General features: G+C 42.9%; 1 pseudogene; it reads left to right on the forward strand.

Moving 5' to 3' along the window:
* Nucleotides 1-1,080: 1,080 nt before the first annotated feature.
* On the forward strand, nucleotides 1,081-19,085 carry LOC139575311 (cytoskeleton-associated protein 2-like; annotated as a pseudogene).
* Nucleotides 19,086-20,167: the final 1,082 nt, after the last annotated feature.

Here is a 20,167-nt window from a genome sequence, read left to right on the forward strand (position 1 = left end):
GTCAGGGTGTGATTTGGGGTGGGCATTCTATGTTCTTTTTTCTATGTTTTGTATTTCTTTGTTTTGGCCGGGTATGGTTCTCAATCAGGGACAGCTGACTATCGTTGTCTCTGATTGGGAACCATACTTAGGTAGAATTTTCCCACCTGTGTTTTGTGGGTAGTTGTTTTCTGTTTAGTGTTCTGCACCTGACAGGACTGTTTCGGTTTCGTTTATTCACTTTGTTATTTTGTTCTAGTGTTCAGTTTAATAAAATCATGAACACTTACCACGCTGCGCTTTGGTCCGATTCTTCCTTATCAGACGACGATGACCATTACAGTTCTACCATTAAACTGCGCTTCGGGTTGCATAGAGCAAAATACTTGAAATGGCTCATCTATTTACTACTGTGAAAAGGTCAAAATAAATGAGAGAAGGGACGCATGTGTCCTATCCTAACTTTTTGTAGGACTGGTTGGCGATTTCGCTAATATGAAACCATCACAGTCAGAAACGGTGAGGAATTTATTCTGCAATGATCATGGAAATGAAATAAATAATGGGAAATAAATGCCTATTTGTAATTATTTTAAAATGCAAAGATAATCGGGAAAAATGTTCGCTCTTCTCGCTAACGGCAAATTATTGCATCTAGTTATTATATTTAGCTAACTGTTTTTTGTTATGAATAAGAGTGTAATCATACAGTGCCTTGGAAAAGTATTCACCCCCTTGGCTTTTTTCGTATTTTGTTGCATTACAATCTGCAATTTAAATTGATTTTTATTTGGATTTCATGTAATGGACATACACAAAATAGTCCAATTTGGTGAAGTGAAATAAACATTTTTTTTCAAACAAATTTAAAACATTTAAAAGTTGTACTTGGATATGTGTTCACCCCCTTTGCTATGAAGACCCTAAATAAGATCTGGTGCAACCAATTACCTTCAGAAGTCACATAATTAGTTAGATTTCACACAGGTGGAATTTAAGTGTCACATGATCTGTCCAATGATCTCAGTATATATACACCTGTTCTGAAAGGCCCCAGAGTCAACAACACTAAGCAAGGGGCACCACCAAGCAAATGGCACCATGAAGAACAAGGAGCTCTCCAAACAGGTCAGGGACAAAGTTGTGGAGAAGTACAGATCAGGGTGGGTTATAAAAAATATCAGAAACTTTGAACATCCCACGGAGCACCATTTAAATATATTATTACAAAATGGAAATAATATGGCATCACAACAAACCTGCCAAGAGAGGGCCACCCACCAAAACTCATGGACCAGGCAAGGAGGGCATTAATCAGAGGCAACAAAGATACCAAAGATAACCCTGGGCTTTACAGAAGAGTGGCCAGAAAAAAAGCCATTGCTTAAAGAAAGAAATAAGCAAACATGTTTGGTGTTTGCCAAAAGGCATGTGGGAGAATCCCCAAACATGGAAGAAGGTACTTTGGTCAGATGAGACTAAAATTGAGCTTTTTGGCCATCAAGGAAAACGCTATGTCTGACACAAACCCAACACCTCTCATCACCCCGAGAACAGCATCCCCACAGTGAAGCATGGTGGTGGCAGCATCATGCTGTGGGGATGTTTTTCATCGGCAGGGACTGGGAAACTGGTCAGAATTGAAGGAATGATGGATTGCGCTAAATACAGGGAAATTCTTAAGGGAAGCCTGTTTTAATCTTCTAGAGATGTGAGACTGGGACGGAGGTTCACCTTCCAGCAGAACAATGACCCTAATCATACTGCTAAAGCAACACTCAAGTGGTTTTAAAGGGGAAACATTTAAATGTCTTGGAATGGCCCAGTCAAAGCCCAGACTTCAATCCAACTGAGAATCTGTGGTATGACTTAAAGATTGCTGTACACCAGCAGGAACCCATCCAACTTGAATGAGCTGGAGCAGTTTTGCCTTGAAGAATGGGCAAAAAATCCAAGTGGCTAGATGTGCCAAGCTTATAGAGACATATCCCAAGAGACTTGCAGCTGTAATTGTTTTTTTGACTTATTTCTTGTTTGTTTCACAATAAAAAATATTTTGCATCTTCAAGGTGGTAGGCATGTTGTGTAAATCAAATGATACAACCTGTCCCCACGAATCTATTTTAATTCCAGGTTGTAAGGCAACAAAATTGGAAAAATGCCACGGGGGGTGAATACTTTCGCAAGGCACTGTATATTCCTGCACAAGGCTACTACTAGGCTACTTTTTTACCTGTGCGTACACATGGCCTAAAGTTTGCGGGAGTATAAGCACATCAAGTTAAATTTAAGCATTAAAACTGGCACACGTGTGTTTTGGGGCATATTTGTGCATACTCAATGTGCTGCCATCCTGTTAGAAGGTAACAGATTATTTTATTACAATGGTTAAAATGGATTTTCATTGTGTTCCATGGTGTTATTCGCCCCCCAGTGGAGCTTTCTGGTACTTAGACTGTACGCAAACAGGAAGTAGAGAATTGTTCCGCACGCATAGAAGCAGCTAAAAACAACGCTAAGGTGCAGGTCTTTCAGTGTAGTTATTTCTTGTCACGCTTCAGCCTTGGAAAATATTTCTTTGTAAGTTCGATTCAAGCATTTAGCTAATGATGATAATCTTGTTATTGATAGAGTTGTTTACATATCAATGTTGGTTGCATTTACTCACACAAATTGCAATGCCTTTCATGTATGCCGTTAGCTGTATTACTTTGCTCGTGCGTCATGCAAACGAATTGTAAAATATACAATACTGTAGTTTTGTTACTGTTTCTAGTGTAATATGCTTTGTTATTCTACATAGATGGTTGTACATTATTAGAGTAATGAAAGGAGTTAGCCAATTACCATATGAGTAACAATTAGCTATATGGTTTGGCATCATGCCAGATGCATGGTACCTTAGCACGTGCTTTGTATTTATGCAACTTCAAATGTATAATGTACAGCTACAGTATGTCGGTGTGAATTGAATACTAAAGTATATTATTTTCTGTATTTTGCAGTTTTACAACATAAACGTTTTCAATATATTCATTCAAGAAAAGTCACGCCTTGGGAGTTTTATTGAAGACTTAGTTGTTAGCTATCTGTCTAATTTTGCATGGGAACGCAACTCAAGGGCAGACTACTCAACGTTTTATAAATGAGAATCTGGCACGGGCCATTATTTTGGAGCTGCCCCACGCCGGACACATTAATTCCAAGCCCCACCCAATACCTGACATCAGGACAGCTTTTTCACCGCAACCAGCCCACCCACATATCATTTTTCATAGTAACTTTAATGAAATCTGTTTTTTTTTTATGAGAAAAGCTGTTTTAGACTTGGTGATAGTGAAATATTTTATATTCTGGGTCTTCATTTTGACAGTTCGTTGCAAACATATATACATATATTTTTGTCATTTTAGTAGTAAATCTAGCTCTTTTGGCCCTAGCGGTTCAACTCTACCATTGAAATGGTGATGTTGAGGCACCTTGAGAAGGTGTTTCTGCGTCAACTCAAGGGAGATGTTCGTTATGAAATACACCCTTTATAGATGTGCTGGGTGATAACACCTCAAAGCTTATTATACAAGCAGGTGACAGTGCGCCTTATTTGGCAATGGTCTTGGTTAGTTGAGTGTGGCAATATTTTGCATGATGCTACTTTGACTAGACTACTGACTACACAACATTTAAAAAGGCAGTAAGGCGCATATGACCAAATTCAACATTTTTGCTTTCCGTTTCATACACATCAGTGCTTTTACGAAGGAAAATAAACGTAGGCTATGATGATTAAAAATCAAATCAAATTTTATTGGTCACATAGACATGGTTAGCAGATGTTATTGCGAAATGCTTCTAGGTCCCGACAGTGCAGCAATATCTAACATGTAATCTAACAATTCCACAACAACTACCTAATACACACATCTAAGTAAAGGAATGGAATATATACATAAATATATGGATGAACAATGACAGAGCGGTATAGGCAAGATGCAATAGATGGTATAAAATACAGTATATACATATGAGGTGAGTAATGCAAGATATGTAAACATTATTAAAGTGACTAGTGATCCATTTATTAAAGTGCCCAATGATTTCAAGTCTGTATGTAGGCAGCAGCCTCTCTGTGTTAGTGATGGCTGATTAACAGTCTGATGGCCTTGAGATAGAAGCTGTTTTTCAGTCTCTTGGTCCCAGCTTTGGTGCACCTGTACTGACCTCGCCTTTGTAAAAAGAGCTACTGTGTAAATACTGCAATGCGGTTTGGATTGAATTGAGCCCCGCATCTTAATTTTAAAGGTGACGATTGCACTTTTCTTCCCAAACAATACTGCAATAAATGTGAGTCCACATTTCAAAGATTTTTTGGGTACCCCATGGGGGATTTGAAGTTACACCGCAAGTGGCAATAGATGTCAGGAACTCTGCGCCTTACTACTGTGAGCTAACTATCCAGAGCCTATTTTGCCCGTGATGCACATAATGTTATTATCAGAGCATGCCAGTGGACTTCTGGTAAGTATGCTTTAGTGAGAAACTGTTGGGATCAGGTACAACTATGTTTACCCACCACCAAAAATAATATTTATGATCAATTCCCCCACCCACAACTTCTCACCTGAATGCATTATTTTAAAATTTGAAGTGGTTGGGCTGAAATTGGGATTTAATTATTTGTATACCTCCATAGTAGGTAGGCCTTATTATAATAAGAATTACTATTATTATTATCCCCCTTCCCTGCCTGAATTAATTTGTCTGCATTTCTATTCAATATTTGAATATGCCTCACATTGACAACTCAAATCGCTTTGCAAAAAAGCCTTTTAATTATCCTTCTTACCTAATGAAAGCCTATAGCCGACATATCAAAACAGTACCTTTTCCATTCGATATTGTTTAGATCAAATGGTTTAGCCCTAATAAAACATAAATAAACAATTCCCAGAATCGAATATAGGCTGCAAAAATAGGCTACATTTTTATTTCTCCGGCTAAGCCTACGTTAGCCATTTTCGTGTGAGCTAGGCTAGCCAGGGAAAGTAAACTTGGCAACGTGTCGTATTCTCACGTGGGGAGAGGGAACATAAAGCTTTGCATGTGGACAAATTAGAATGTTTCAGCTCCTCACAAATAATGGACAGTTCCCTGCTCCACACACACTCAATGCATGCGTGGCTGGTAGCCTTAAGTTTGCCTCGCCGCTCACAATGCAACACAACAAGCTCCTGGGTTTGTAAAAAGTGTGATCTTCATTTTAAAAGTTTCCAACCCACAACATAATCTGAACCCCGAGACGACCCACGGGTTAAAATAATGTTTTAATTCCACTAGAACAGTATATTATTCGTGGTGCAACTCTTCCAGGCTGTGTAAGGCGCACATACGTGCATAACCTGTGGCTATTAACTTCACTTGATGATGAACTGTTAGCAGTGGCGTGCCGTGGGCCTGGGGCCTGGGCCTTCAGTGAGGTACTACACAGTCCCACCCGAATTAATCCACCTCTTATTACCATCATTATGATGCCATGGCTCTAGACACTATACATTTAGACAGAAACGCAGTATAACCAGGCGTTGCGTCACCTTGAAATTGACAAATTGACATTTTCCCAAAAACATGACACAATCAATGAGTCTTTTCAATATTTCCCTTCACCTTTTCATTGTGCAGCTCCGTTGCCCTGCGCGCTTGTTTTTTGAGCTGTAGATCCACTCCGGTGTCCCCAAAAGTTTTCAAAAGCACAATTGCTTGTAAGTGCCCAGCCGTACTTTGGAGTCTCGTTGCTGCCTTGGTTAGACAACTCAAGTTTGCAAAGCCAGTGTGGCTCCAAACACCAAATCGATCACTTGCAAATAATAGGCATTCCCAGCAGTACAGTTTGCAGTGCTTCTCGGAGCCTGTGAGCCATTGACAGCGCTCGTAGTTGAAACTTTGAAAGTGGCTTTCCCGCCTGTGACAGGCTTTGTGGCGTCGGGCGACCTCTCCTTACAATGTCTAACTTTTCTTGAAAAGTTTGTCTTGAGAATGGCGTTATAATTATATCCTCGACCAAATCGATATCTTCTCCTCCTTCCGCCATTGTGGGTTGAAAAAACAGCTTAGTAGTACGCGAATTAATTCGTTTATCAAATTCAGTTTCCTAGATCTGCATAGACCTGCCCATAGGACCTGCCTCTCAATATTGGTAATCCAATCAAAAGACGTGCACGCACTACGCCTGCTAGCTGGCTCCTGTGTAACACTGGAGCCAGCTAGCAGGCGTACAATAGCCAACTCTAAAGCTGATTGGTTGACACTAAATTTTCATTTCCATTCACTATAAGCTACAATCGCCCGCACTGTTGATTCTGAAGGCCTGAGGGCAGATTTTAGACCCCTGGCAACACATGATGGCTGAATATGATTGGATAAAAGATCTAACATAAAGACCAGCCCTCCAAATCTCAACCTGGGGCTGGAAGCAGTGGAACCAAGAGGAAAGCTATGAAATGAAGAGTATAACTCTTACTCTGGGGAATAATTTAATACATATTTGTGGGAAAATATATTTAATTTTTTTTTTTTATTCTGATGATGTTTAGGCCAGCAGAGAAGGCCTTGCAGGCCCTGACGGCCCACCACTGACTGTTAGTAACAGTTAGTTCCCCTTGATGTAGCAAGAATATAACTTCCTGAAGTTCACGTGGTCGCAACAGTAATGATAATTTCCTGTAGCAAAGTTATAACGAAGAGATTGTGGTTTATGGTTCCCAAACCTCTTATGACCTGTGGTTGGGAAAGAAGGGGTGCATCCCGCACTCGTTCACTACTTCCCAAAAAATCCAAAAGCATTGTATTGGTGGAGGCATAGGACAGTGAAGGGAAGTGAACAATGGCAGACTTTGAGAGGATAGAGAGATAATTGGAACATAGCCGAGATGTTCAACACCACTTCTTTTGGGGTTTGATCAGTTCTTACACACATCATAAATGAGAAAAACAAGGAAGTTCGTTGAACCTTCATATCTTTCCAGTGTGACCTGGCAGACCCCTTTACTGAATAGCACATCTGGTCATTTGTTGTAGGAAAATACAACACGGTTGATTAACATATTTGTGTAATTTGTAACAGCCTCATAAAGATTTGGTAAAGAGTGTTTGTGTGTACGTGTCTCTCTGACTGTGTGTGTCAACATCTACCCCCTACAGGGCTGCCCATCCACCCAGGTGCAGGAGATGTTGTCCAGGTTGCCCATGGCGGCGAAGTTCTGTAAGTACTGGATCTGACAGGTTCGCCTGATGGAGTGCCAGGGCAATCTGGAGGTGCTGCCCCTTTTTGAGGTGGCAGTACGCGTGATGCTAGAGGTATAACATACTCTCATCCCTACCTATGACTCTCTCCCTCCCGCTCTCTCTAACTCCTTCTATACCACTTTTTTATTTTTTACTTCTGGAGGTCATGCCCCTGTTTGAAGAGGCAGTACAGGTTGGGTGTTGTTAGAGGTATAGCATACACCCTTTACCTAATCCCTCTCTCCCCCCTTACTATGTAAAGCACTTTGGGTGACTAGTGATAAATGTATTTATCATACAGAAGAGCCCAAACGCTGAATGTTTCAAATGCTTACTCAGCGAAGATGTACCAGCTGACGACATTTTTATTTTATCTTTATCTAACTAGGCAAGTCAGTTAAGAACAAATTCTTATTTTCAATGACAGCCTAGGAACAGTGGGTTAACTGCCTTGTTCAGTGGCAGAACGACAGATTTTTACCTTGTCAGCTCAGGGATTCGATCTAGCAACCTTTCGGCTACAAGTCCAACGCTCTAACCTCTAGGCTACCTGCCGCTGTGTCCACTTATACCTTCAGCTCTCGCCCCCTCCCTTCCACAAATATATACTTCAGTACTTTTCCATCAGCCAGGATTTCTCCGTACTCCTCCGTGCATATCACAGGACTTCTTATCAGTCAGGAAAGGCCTTGAGTTATTGAGAGTATAGATTCCTACAGTCCACGTGTCACGCCCTGACGGTTCCCAGTCCAGAGCTTCCGGCGACAGTTCCCAGTCCAGAGCTTCCGGCAACAGTTCACAGTCCAGAGCTTCCGGCGACAGTTCCCAGTCCAGAGCTTCCGGGGACAGTTCCCAGTCCAGAGCTTCCGGCGACAGTTCCCAGTCCAGAGCTTCCGGCGACAGTTCCCAGTCCAGAGCTTCCGGCGACAGTTCCCAGTCCAGAGCTTCCGGCGACAGTTCCCAGTCCAGAGCTTCCGGCGACAGTTCCCAGTCCAGAGCTTCCGGCGACAGTTCCCAGTCCAGAGCTTCCGGCGACAGTTCCCAGTCCAGAGCTTCCGGCGACATTTCACGGTCCGGAACCTCCAACGACGGTCCATGGTCCGGAACCTCCAACGACGGTCCGCGGTCCGGAACCTCCTGAGATGGTCCACGATCCGGAACCTCCTGAGACGGTCCACGGTCCGGAACCTCCTGAGACGGTCCACGGTCCGGAACCTCCAGCTCCAGGGTAGGAGCCTTCTCTGTTCCTCAGTTCCTCTCCTAGGCTGGAGTCTTCCTCTGCGCTGGTGCCCAGTCCAGGCATGGCGTCCGGTCCCGCTCCATCGCAGGAGCCTTCCTCTGCGCCGATGTCCAGTCCAGGCACGGCGTCCAGTCCCGCTCCATGGGAGGAGCCTTTCTCTGCGCCGATGTCCAGTCCAGGCACGGCGTCCAGTCCCGCTCCATGGCAGGAGCCTTCCTCTGCGCCGGTGCCCAGTCCAGGCACGCCGGTCAACTCAGCTCCATGGCCAGAGCCTTCTTCGGCGCGGTGCCCAGTCCGGGTGCGGCATACAACCCAGCTCCATGGCTGGGGCCCTCCTCTGCGCCGATGCCCGGTCCGGGCACGGCGTTCTACCCGGCTCCATGGCCGGACCCGTGGTCTAGGCGGGGGCAAAGTCCCGCACCAGAGCCGCCACCGATGCTGGCGAATGCTCGCCCCACACCGATGCTCGCCCCACACCGGAGTCCGCACCTTTGGGGGGGGGGGGGGGTACTGTCACGCCCTGACCATAGAGACTTTTTATTCTCTCTTTTGGTTAGGTCGGGGTGTGACTAGGGTGGGTGATCTATTGCATTTATTTCTATGTTAGCCTGGTATAGTTCCCAATCAGAGGCAGCTGTTTATCGTTGTCTCTGATTGGGGATCATATTTAGGCAGTCATTTCCCCACTGGTTTTTGTGGGATCTTGTTTTCGTGTTGATGCCTGTGAGCTCTACAGAACGTCACATTTCGTTGCTCTTTATTGTTTTTGTTAGTTTCAATTAATAAACATGTGGAACTCTACGTACGCTGCGCCTTGGTCCGAGTATGATTACCACGACGCTCGTGACACCACGGCAATCCACTAAATAATTACACTTCCCATACACAAAGAACTTGAACCTAAACAAGACTTTCAATCTCTAAGGATATAATAAAAATCATCTATTCATACTAAGAGGATATAAAACCGTAATTTACAATCTATCGCTGGAAAAGCGCTATATACAGTGCATTCGGAGAGTATTCAGTATTCCTTCCCTTTTTCCACATTTTGTTAGGTTACAGCCTTATTCTTCAATGTATTAAATTGTTTTTTTCCCCTCATCAATCTACACATAATACCCCATAATGACAAAGCAAAAACAAGTTTTTAGATACGTTAGCAAATTGATTACAAATTTTAAAAAATAGATACCTTATTTACATAAGTATTCAGACCCTTTGCTATGAGACTCGAAATTGAGCTCAGGTGCATCCTGTTTCCATTGATCACCCTTGATGTTTCTACAACTTGATTTGGAGTCCATCTGTGGTAAATTCAATTGATTGGACATGATTTAGAAAGGCACACCCCTGTCTATATAAGGTCCCACAGTCTATATAAGGTCCCGCAAAAACAAAGCCATGAGGTTGAAGGAATTGTCCTTGAGCGGGATTATTTCAAGGCACAGATCTGGGGAAGGGTACCAAAAAATGTCTGCAACATTGAAGGTCCCTAAGAACACAGTGGCCTCCATAATTCTTAAATGGAAGAAGTTTGGAACCCCCAAGACTTTTCCTAGAGCTGGCCGGCCGGCCAAACTAAGCAATCGGGGGAGAAGGGCCTTGGTCAGGGAGGTGACCAAGTACCCGATGGTCACTCTGACAGTGCTCCAGAGTTCCTCTGTGGAGATGGGAGAACCTTCCAGAAGGACAACCATCTCTGCAGCACTCCAGCACGCCTTTATGGTAGAGTGGCCAGGCGGAAGCAACTCTTCAGTAAAATGAAGTCATGACAGGACATGACAGTCCGCTTGGAGTTTGCTAAAAGGCACCTAAAGGGCTCTCAGACCATGAGAAACAAGATTCTCTGGTCTGATGAAACCAAGATTGAACTCTTTGACCTGAATGCCAAGCGTCACGTCTGGAGGAAACCTGGCACCATCCTTACGGTGAAGCATGGGGGTGGTAGCATCATGCTGTGGGGATGTTTTTCAGCGGCAGATACTAGGAGACTAGTCAAGATCGAAGGAAAGATGAATGGAGCAAAGCACAGAAAGATCCTGGATGAAAACCTTTTCCAGAGCGCTCAGGACCTCAGACTGAAGTGAAGGTTCACCTTCCAACAGGACAACAACCCTAAGCACACAGCCAAGACAACGCAGGAGTGGCTTTGGAACAAGTCTCTGAATGTCCTTGAGTGGCCATGCCAGAGCCCGGACATCTCTGGAGAAACCTGAAAATAGCTGTGCAGCGATGCTCCCCATCCAACCTGACAGAGCTTGAGAGGATCTGCAGAGAAGAATGGCAGAAACTCCCCAAATACAGGTGTGCCAAGTTTTTAGCATCATACCCAAGAAGACTCAAAGCTGTAATCACTGCCAAAGGTGCTTCAACAAAGTACTGCGTAAAGGGTCTTAATACTTGTTTAAATGTGATATTTCAGTATTTAATATAATTTGCAAACATTTTCAAAAACCTTTTTGCTTTGTCATTATGGGGTATAGTGTGTAGATTGATGAGGGGGGGGGGGGGGACCTATTCAATCCATTTTAGAATAACGCTGTAACATAACAAAATGTGGAAAAAGTCAAGGGGCCTGAATACTTTCTGAATGCACTGTAAATTCAATCAAATATTTTAATTATTATTATTACCTCTCCCTCCTTACGACTCCCTCTGGCTTTCTCTCTGCCTTTCTCTCCTGTTTGAGGAAGCAGTACGAGTGGTCCCACAGTTGAAACAATCTATCCTTTGTCTCCCTCCCACACTCCCCACTCCCTCTCTTCTGTATCACTATTAAACCACCTGGCTGGGAGTCTAGTTATGTCAATCATCAATCTCTTTCTGAGATTTGTCTGTTTATGAAGATTTCCTTAAACATAATGTAATCAAAAGAAAAATGATTGCCTCCCTTGGTATCTATTTCTTATCTATTTCCTCTCCCCATTCTCTCCTTCAGCCAGTGGATGAGCTGCGGACTGTTGTGTTTGAGATGCTAAAAAAGGAAGAGACACAAGGTAATGAGGCAGCAACATCCCTATTAAACAATGACTATCTCAAAATCTTTCCTCGCATCCTCTCTCCTCGCCTCAGTCTCAAAACGTGTTGGAGAAGAAGGTCTGAAGGCAGGGACAGTGGATCTTCTCCTCCAATATGTTTGAGAAGGATGCAAGGAATTATTATTTGAGATAGAAGTTCGAACGAGTGTTGTCTGAGCTCTGAGGTTGATTCCCCATCTTAACTGGATGCCGCTAAAAGGTTCAGCTCACTGGTGTGCCATTTTACACTTGTTTTAGATACATTCAGCCTCAATTCGTCAAGGGAAATATAGTATTCTTTCTAACAAAGTTATCTTCATAATATTTCTGGATTTTGTGTATCCTTGGAAATATTCAGAATTCATGTAAACATAGCAGTTTTGAAAACATAGCTTGTCCCAAGAAAAGTGGTCTCTTTGCACAACTTACCCTGTTTTTATGGGGTAAATTGAGCATAGGTACAAGGTAAGGATAGGGACACCTTTCTAACACTTTGTACTTTTTAAAAACACTTTTAACATAGGCTCAGGCCCTGGTGGAACCTCATATCCCAGTGATAATGCCTAGCATTAAGCCTGGGAAGAAAACACTTCAATTGTGGCCTAAAGAGGGCGGCAGGTAGCCTAGAGCGTTGGGCCAGTAACCGAAAGGTTGCTAGATCGAATTCCCGAGCTGACCAGGTAAAAATCTGTTGTTCTGCCCCTGAAAAAGGCAGTTAACCCACTGTTCCTAGGCTGTCATTGTAAATAAGAATTTGTTCTTAACTGACTTGCCTAGTTAAATAAAGGATAAAATACATTTTAAAAACGGGGCAAACCCAACTGAGGATTTTTTCCTAATTTGAATTTCACGAATGTGAGGTGTCTTGAAAATACTATGCATATTATGCATAAAACTGAACATATGTAATGATCATTTGTATGGGGTATATTGGCTTAACTTGCCCCTGGCCAATTGGCACAATTTACCCCAAAGCAATGGATGGATGCACTTTCATGGTCGGTTTAGGACCTCACATTGTTTTATACATCTGTTGGAGTCTCCATAAGCAACAATCTTAAAATTATCTACTTTGGTTTAGAAACCACTTTTTCCAATTGGTTTCTTCAGAGTGGAAGCGAGAAGGATAACTGTAGGTCAATGAGTGTGATGAATTTGGTTAACAAAAAATGTAATGTCTTTTTTGCTACATGTGGCTTATTTGATCGACTGTAAGTTTTGTAATGCTTAGGTTTTTACGAGTGTACACATACACTGAGTGTACAAAACATTAAGGATACCTTCTTAATATTTAGTTGAACCCCCCCACACACACTTTTTGCCCTCAGAACAGCCTCAATTTGTTGGGGCATGGACTCTACAAGGTGTTGAAAGCGTTCCACAGGGATAAGCTGGCCCATGTTGACTACAGTTGTCAAGTTGGCTGGATGTCCTTTGTGTGGTGGACCATTCTTGATATGCACGGAAAACTGTTGAGCGTGAAAAACCAAGCACCGTTGCAGTTCTTGACACACTTACCTGTTATCACACTCAGGCAGCAGGTAGCCTAGCGGTTAAGAGCGTTGGGCCAGTAACTTCAAGGTTGCTGGTTCGAAGGTGGAAAAGGTGGTAAAATCTGCAATTCTGCCCATGAGCAAGGCCGTTAACCCCTAACAACTACTCCCAGGCATGGATGATGTCGATTTAAGGCAGCCCCCCGCACTTCAGGGGGGTTGAGTTAAATGCGGAAGACACATTTTGGTTGAATGCCTTCAGTTGTGCAACTGACTAGGTATCCCCTTTCCCGGTGCGCCTGGCATCTACTACCATACCCCGTTCAAAGACACTTAAATATTTTCTCGTGTCCATTCACCCTCTGAATGGCACACATACACAATCCAAGGCTTAAAAATCCTTCTTTAACCTGTCTCCTCCCCTTTATCTATACTGATTTTAAAGTGGATTTAACAAGTGACATCAGTAAGGGATCATAGCTTTTACCTGGTTAGTCTGTCATGGAAAGAGCAGGTGTCCTTAATGTTTTATACACTCAATCTCAGTAGGACATGTGAGAAAAAACACTTAATTGGAGTTGTACCTGTTATCACACTCGTATCTGCCCTCTCATTGGCTAGAATGTTCCCACCTGATCTTGCCTCCTCCCGACTGCCTTCCATTTTTGAAGACATTTATTTTCATTGTTAGAGCGGCCAATGGAGTATCTGGTCAGCATAACGGATAATCTGTGGTTTCTTCCTTCAGGCTCCATTAAATGATACCTCTTCCTAAATATTTGGTCACGTAAGGTTTCCTAGAAAAGACTGTCACAACTCCCCTACAGCAGGCAAAGTGACTTTTATAGGCATTTTCCCCTAAGTTTGCATAAAATCACATTGGTGGTAGTAAATGCTGTTCAAACCGGCTCAAGCATAAATGACCTAGTGTGTTGAGCTATATTGCGCCTTGAATTGAATCCTGGCCATAGTTTTTCCTGCCAAAACCAGCACCTGGATCTGGACACACTGCTGTGCACAGGGTTTTCTCTTTCTGCTTTGACCCTACCAGGGCTGAGCTGCTTTAACATTTAAAAAGTTCAGATAATTTTTCTTCTGAAAAAGAGCATGCTTTAACTAAGTTGTTTCGTCATGGCATTTAATCCAGTCAGACTCCAAGAGCAAGGGGCATTTTTTTAAGCAGAGGCCAGCGGAACACAGGTGCTTGCGTAATGCGTAAGAGACAGCAGCTATAAGTTAGAAACTTATTATGCATAAACCATCACTAATTAGCTGAATATAAGGCTAATACTGCATTGAATTTATTACCTGAAAGTGGTAGGCTAGGACATGCATACTATATATCAATCTAGAACAGGATGATCTATTTTGGATGCAATTTGAATGGAGTTGATGGAGAGAGAGACTGCGAGAGAGTACTTGCGCATGCACTGAGAGAGTACTTGCGTGCACTGAATTAAAGCAAAGATATTTGAGTTATAGGCTGTTTTAAAACTCTGCAGCTGCAATGGAAAAAAAATCTCTACAATTAAAAAAACAAGGTTACCCCAGATAGCCAGATGGAGCTGGTTAAATTAGACGTGCATTCGTTCTTTATATTACTGTAGCATAGGCTATGCAGCAGAAAATGTAGGCCTACCTGTCACAAAAAAACTAAGTCACCATGATGCGATAATAGGTCTACATGCATTGTGAACTCCCTCAATTCAACCCTATTATAGTGGCGATACATGTGATTTCACAACAGAACAGTTTTCAGTTTTCTGACTCATATTACCAGTAAGGTAATTGGGACTAGTAAATTCTAACAATGCCCTTGAACAGAGAACGGAGCACTTTTTTAATGCCATTTAGCAGAGACTTTTATCCAAAGAGACTTACAGTAGTGCATGCATACTTCTCAGTAGTTGACTAACTTTATTATTGTTATTATTATCCCTATTACTTCCAGGTAAGTCTTCTGTAGCGTCAGATGGGGCTGAGAGGCAGGAGGAGAAGGATGAAGAGAACAGTGTGGAGCCTGACTCTACACCAGACCCTATGGCCACACCCACATCTGTCAAAGCCCTGATCCGTGGTGACAGAGGAGGATCGTCTGTGGTCAAGTACAAGATCACAGCCACTCCAGGGTACGTTTGACCTCTCACTGTGTGACCTCTGGCCTCACTGCCTCGTTTGACCTTGTCCTGATTGACCTCTCTATGATCCAGTCAGCCATTTTAAAGGTGCAACCTGGGATAAAAAAAATTAAAAAAAATGGCAACCCGCCACTTGTTTTGATGTACAGCCAATTTAACCTAAGCAGAGACTTTGTATCTCTGGCTGGTCTGGGCCCTGCCTGGAGTTTACATACACCAACTAGGGCTTCATTTTATGCCACATATTTGTGCCCAGCCACTACATACAGTACATACAACAAGTAGTCAGGTTGGTGCATGTCCCGTATTCAAATCCATCACCATGTCTTTGTCTGAATTGTCACCCTATTCCCTGCACTACTTTTGACTGGAGCTGCTATTTCAAATCATCACCATCTCTATGTACTGTAACCTGTTCTCTCTGATTTTTCCCACCCGCAGTGGCTTCAGGAGCCAGCAGAGGGAGTTGGCAGTGGCCCACGTGGTGGATGGACAGGAGCTGAGGTTTTTCACCCCCGTCAGGCGCTCTGTGAGGATCAATAGGCCTGCACTCCGCTACCCCGCCTCCCTCCAGGAGCACGACCTCTGTGTTGCCTCCTTCAATGACCTGATGGTCCAGGAGGAGGATAGAGATGTGGCGAGGGAGGGAGACGGAGAGGATGAAGGCAGCTCCGGGCTCATCCCGAATGGCCATCTGTACGTGTACAGAGAGAACGAGGTACTGAGAGACCAGGTCAATATCCAGCTGGTCTACGCTGAAGAAGACTAAGGGCTACATCCTAATACTCTGAAGTGGCGCTTCCTCTCCTGGTTTCCTCCTAGCCTATCAATCCTGATCTAATAGTACAGGAATAGGTGCAAGGGTGGTGGTGGTGGATGATGCCCATTCACCCTCTAGGAATGTAGCTTTCAACTGTCTAGTTGTTTGCCTTCAGTGCAGCGTCACAGTGTTGTGTTCGAGGCCACCTAAAGTGAGACTGATTCAAGACCGAGACCAGAACAGTGTGAGTCTAACTCAAGACCATGATTGTAATTGTGTCAAATCGCCACCATAATAACAGTTCAAAATGTTCAATATTTCAGAAGACCAGGGGTTCATAAACATTTTCAGCCTGGGAGCCAAATGAGAAATTCATAATTTTTTCATCAAAGTAGTATTGCTATTTGGCCAAGCAAAGCGGTTTTATGCCTGATTGAATGGGAGCTGATAATTAAGGTTTTTACTTCGCTGGTTTCCAGAAGAAATCATGAGTCCTCATTGTCCAAGGCTGAGTAAAAATGTATCCGACACCGAGATGAGACCGAGACACTGTGGTTTTGAGACCGAGATCGGTCTCTAGTACTACAACACTGCAGGATCGAATTTTTCAGTAGTGCTGGATGGGTAAAATCACTGGGGAAGCCAGGAAAAAAAGCTATGTTACAACCTATGTGTTGTGATAATTGTGTTAATTGCTCTATAACCTGTTAGTTCATATGCCCTGAGACCGTGATATGTACAGTGCATTCGGAAAGTATTCAGACCCCTTGACTTTTTCACATTTTGTTACGTTACAGCCTTATTCTAAAATGTATTAAATTGTTTGTTTTTACTCATCAATCTACACACAATACCCCATAATGACAAAGCAAAAACTGTTGTTTTTTTTGTTGATGAAAAATATACATAAATATTCAGAGTCTTTACTCAGTACTTTGTTGAAGCACCTTTTGGCAGCGATTACAGCCTCTAGTCTTCTTGGGTATGACGCTACAAGCTTGGCACACTGTATTTGGGGAGTTTCTACCATTCTTCTCTGCAGATCCTCTCAAGCTCTGTCAGGTTGGATGGGGAGCATTGCTGTACAGCTATTTTCAGGTCTCCAGAGATGTTTGACCGGGCTCTGGCTGGGCCACTCAAGAACATTGAGAGACATGTCCTGAAGCCACTCCTGCATTGTCTTGGTTGTGTGCTTAGGGCTGTTGTCCTGTTGGAAGTTGTACCTCCGTCCCCAGTCTGAGGTCCTGAGCACTCTGGAGCAGGTTTTCATCAAGGATCTCTCTGTACTTTGCTCCGTTCATGGGAGAGCTTGATCCTGACTAGTCTCCCAGACCCTGCTGCTGAAAAACATCCACACAGCATGATGCTGCCACCACCGTGCTTCACCGTAGGGATGGTGCCAGGTTTCCTCCAGACATGACACTTGGCATTCAGGCCAAAGAGTTCAATCTTGGTTTCATGGTCTGACAGTCCTCTTAGGGATCCCTTAAAACACCAATCCCGTTAGCAGGATAGATTTGACAACATCCAGTGAAATTGCAGAGCGCCAAATTTAAACTACAGAAATATAAATATTTAACATTCATATAAATACAAGTGTAATACATCAAAATAAAGCTTAACTTCTTGTTAATCCAGCCGCAGTGTCAGATTTCAAAAAGGCTTTACGGCGAAAGCACACCATGCAATTATCTGAGGACAGCGCCCCGCATACAAAAACATGAAAACCCTTTTTCAACCAGGCAGGTGCAACACGAAAGTCAGAAATAACGATACAATAACTGCCTTACCTTTGAAGATCTTCATCTTTTTGCAATCCCAAATGTCTCAGTGACACAATGAATGGTATTTTTGTTCGATAAATTCCTTCTTTATATCCCCAAAATGTCCATTTATTTGGCGCGTTTGATTCAGAAATACACCGGTTCCAACTCGCCCAACATGACTACAAAGTATCTAATAAGTTACCTGTAAACTTGGTCCAAACATTTCAAACAACGTTTCTAATCCAACCTCAGGTTGTAAATCATGTAAATAATCGATCAAATTTAAGACGGAATAAACTGTTTCCAATACCGGTGAAAAATCATGAGGAGCACGCTCCTGTTCACGTGCACCAAAAAACTAGAGTCCACCTGAGTGACACATGGAAAGAATATGACTACTTCTTAATTTCTCAAAATATGTTGTTAGGAACTATTATCTGGGCCCTAATAAATCAGGTTTCCCATAGAAAAGTATTGGAAAACACATTGACTTCAAAAAAAAGAATCTCTGGATGGATTGTGCTCTGGGTTTCGCCTGCCAAATCAGTTCTGTTATACTCACAGACATTATTTTAACAGTTTTAGAAACTTTTGAGTGTTTTCTATCCAATACTAGCATGCATATGCATATCCTAGCTTCTGAGCCTGAGTAACAGGCAGTTTACTTTGTGCACGCTTTTGATCTGGATGGAAAAATACTGCCCCCTAGCCCAAAGAGGTTTTAATATACTGGCAAGTTCGATGTATTAGTAGCCAACTAAGTTATGTGCAGTGCCTTGCAAAAGTATTCACCCCCTGTGCATTTTTCCTATTTTGTTGCATTACAACCTGTCATTTAAATGGGTTTTTATTTGGATTTCATGTAATGGACATACACAAAGTGAAATGAATTTTTTTTTTACCGGAAAAGTGGTGCGTGCATAAGTATTCAGCCCTAAATAAGATCTGGTGCAACCAATTACCTAAATAAGATCTGCTGCAACCAATTACCTTCAGAAATCACATAATTAGTTAAATAAAGTCCACCTGTGTGCAATCTAAGTGTCACATGATCTCAGTATATACACACCTGTTCTGAAAGGCCCCAGAGTCTGCAGGGAGCTCTCCAAACAGGTCAGGGACAAAGTTGTGGAAAAGTACAGATCAGGTTTGGGTTATAAAAAAATATCCGAAACTTTTAACATCCCACGGAGCACCATTAAATCCAGTATTAAAAAATGGAAAGAATATGGCACCAGAACAAACCTGCCAAGAGAGGGCTGCCCACCAAAACTCACGGACCAGGCAAGGAGGGCATTAATCAGAGAGGCAACAAAGAGACCAAAGACAACCCTGAAGGAGCTGCAAAGCTCCACAGCGGAGATTGGAGTATCTGTCCATGGGACCACTTTAAGCTGTACACTCCACAAAGCTGGGCTTTACGGAAGAGTGGCCAGAAAAAAGCCATTGCTTAAAGAAAAAAAATAAGCAAACACGTTTGGTGTTCGCCAAAAGGCATGTGGGAGACTCCCCAAACATATGGAAGAAGGTAGATGAGAATAAAATTTCGCTTTTTGGCCATCAAGGAAAACGCTATGTCTGACGCAAACCCAACTCCTCTCATCACCTAGAGAACACCATCTCCACAGTGAAGCATGGTTGTAAAGGCGTCTGTGTGTAGCTGGTGAGATGAGTCAGGCGCAGGACAGCAGATATGAGTAATAAAATACTTTACTCAAAAATTCAAACATAACACGTAATATACACAGCCACACAATACGGACCACAATACAACAAACAATCACTCACAAATACAACATGTAGAACAGGGGGTTAAATAATAATCAAGTCATTGATTAAGTGACGCCAGTTGTGATAAGACAAAGACAGAACAAATGAAAAGTGGATCGGCGGTGGCTAGAAAGCCGGTGACGTCGACCGCCGAACGCCACCCGAACAACGAGAGGGACCGACTTCGGCGGAAGTCGTGACAATGGTGGTGGCAGCATCAGGGATTGGGAAACTGATTAGAATTGAAGGAATGATGGATGGCGCTAAATACAGGGAAATTCTTGAAGGAAACCTGTTTCAATCTTCCAGAGATTTGAGACTGGGACGGAGGTTCACCTTTCAGCAGGACAATGACCCTAAGCATACTGCTAAAGCAACACTCGAGTGGTTTAGGGGAAACATTTAAATGTATTGGAATGGCCTAGTCAAAGCCCAGACCTCAATCCAATTGAGAATCTGTGGTATGACTTAAAAATTGCTGTACACCAGCGGAACCCATCCAACTTGAAGGAGCTGAAGCAGTTCTGCCTTGAAGAATGGGCAAAAATCCCAGTGGCTAGATATGCCAAGCTTATAGAGACATATCCCAAGAGACTTGCAGCTGTAATTGCTGCAAAAGGTGGCTCTACAAAGTATTGACTTTGGGGGGTGAATAGTTATGCACGCTCAAGTTCTGTTTTTTTGTCTTATTTCTTGTTTGTTTCACAATAAACAATTATTTGC

This window comes from Salvelinus alpinus, chromosome 5 (genome assembly GCF_045679555.1).
Source record: "Salvelinus alpinus chromosome 5, SLU_Salpinus.1, whole genome shotgun sequence".
Taxonomy (NCBI): domain Eukaryota; kingdom Metazoa; phylum Chordata; class Actinopteri; order Salmoniformes; family Salmonidae; genus Salvelinus; species Salvelinus alpinus.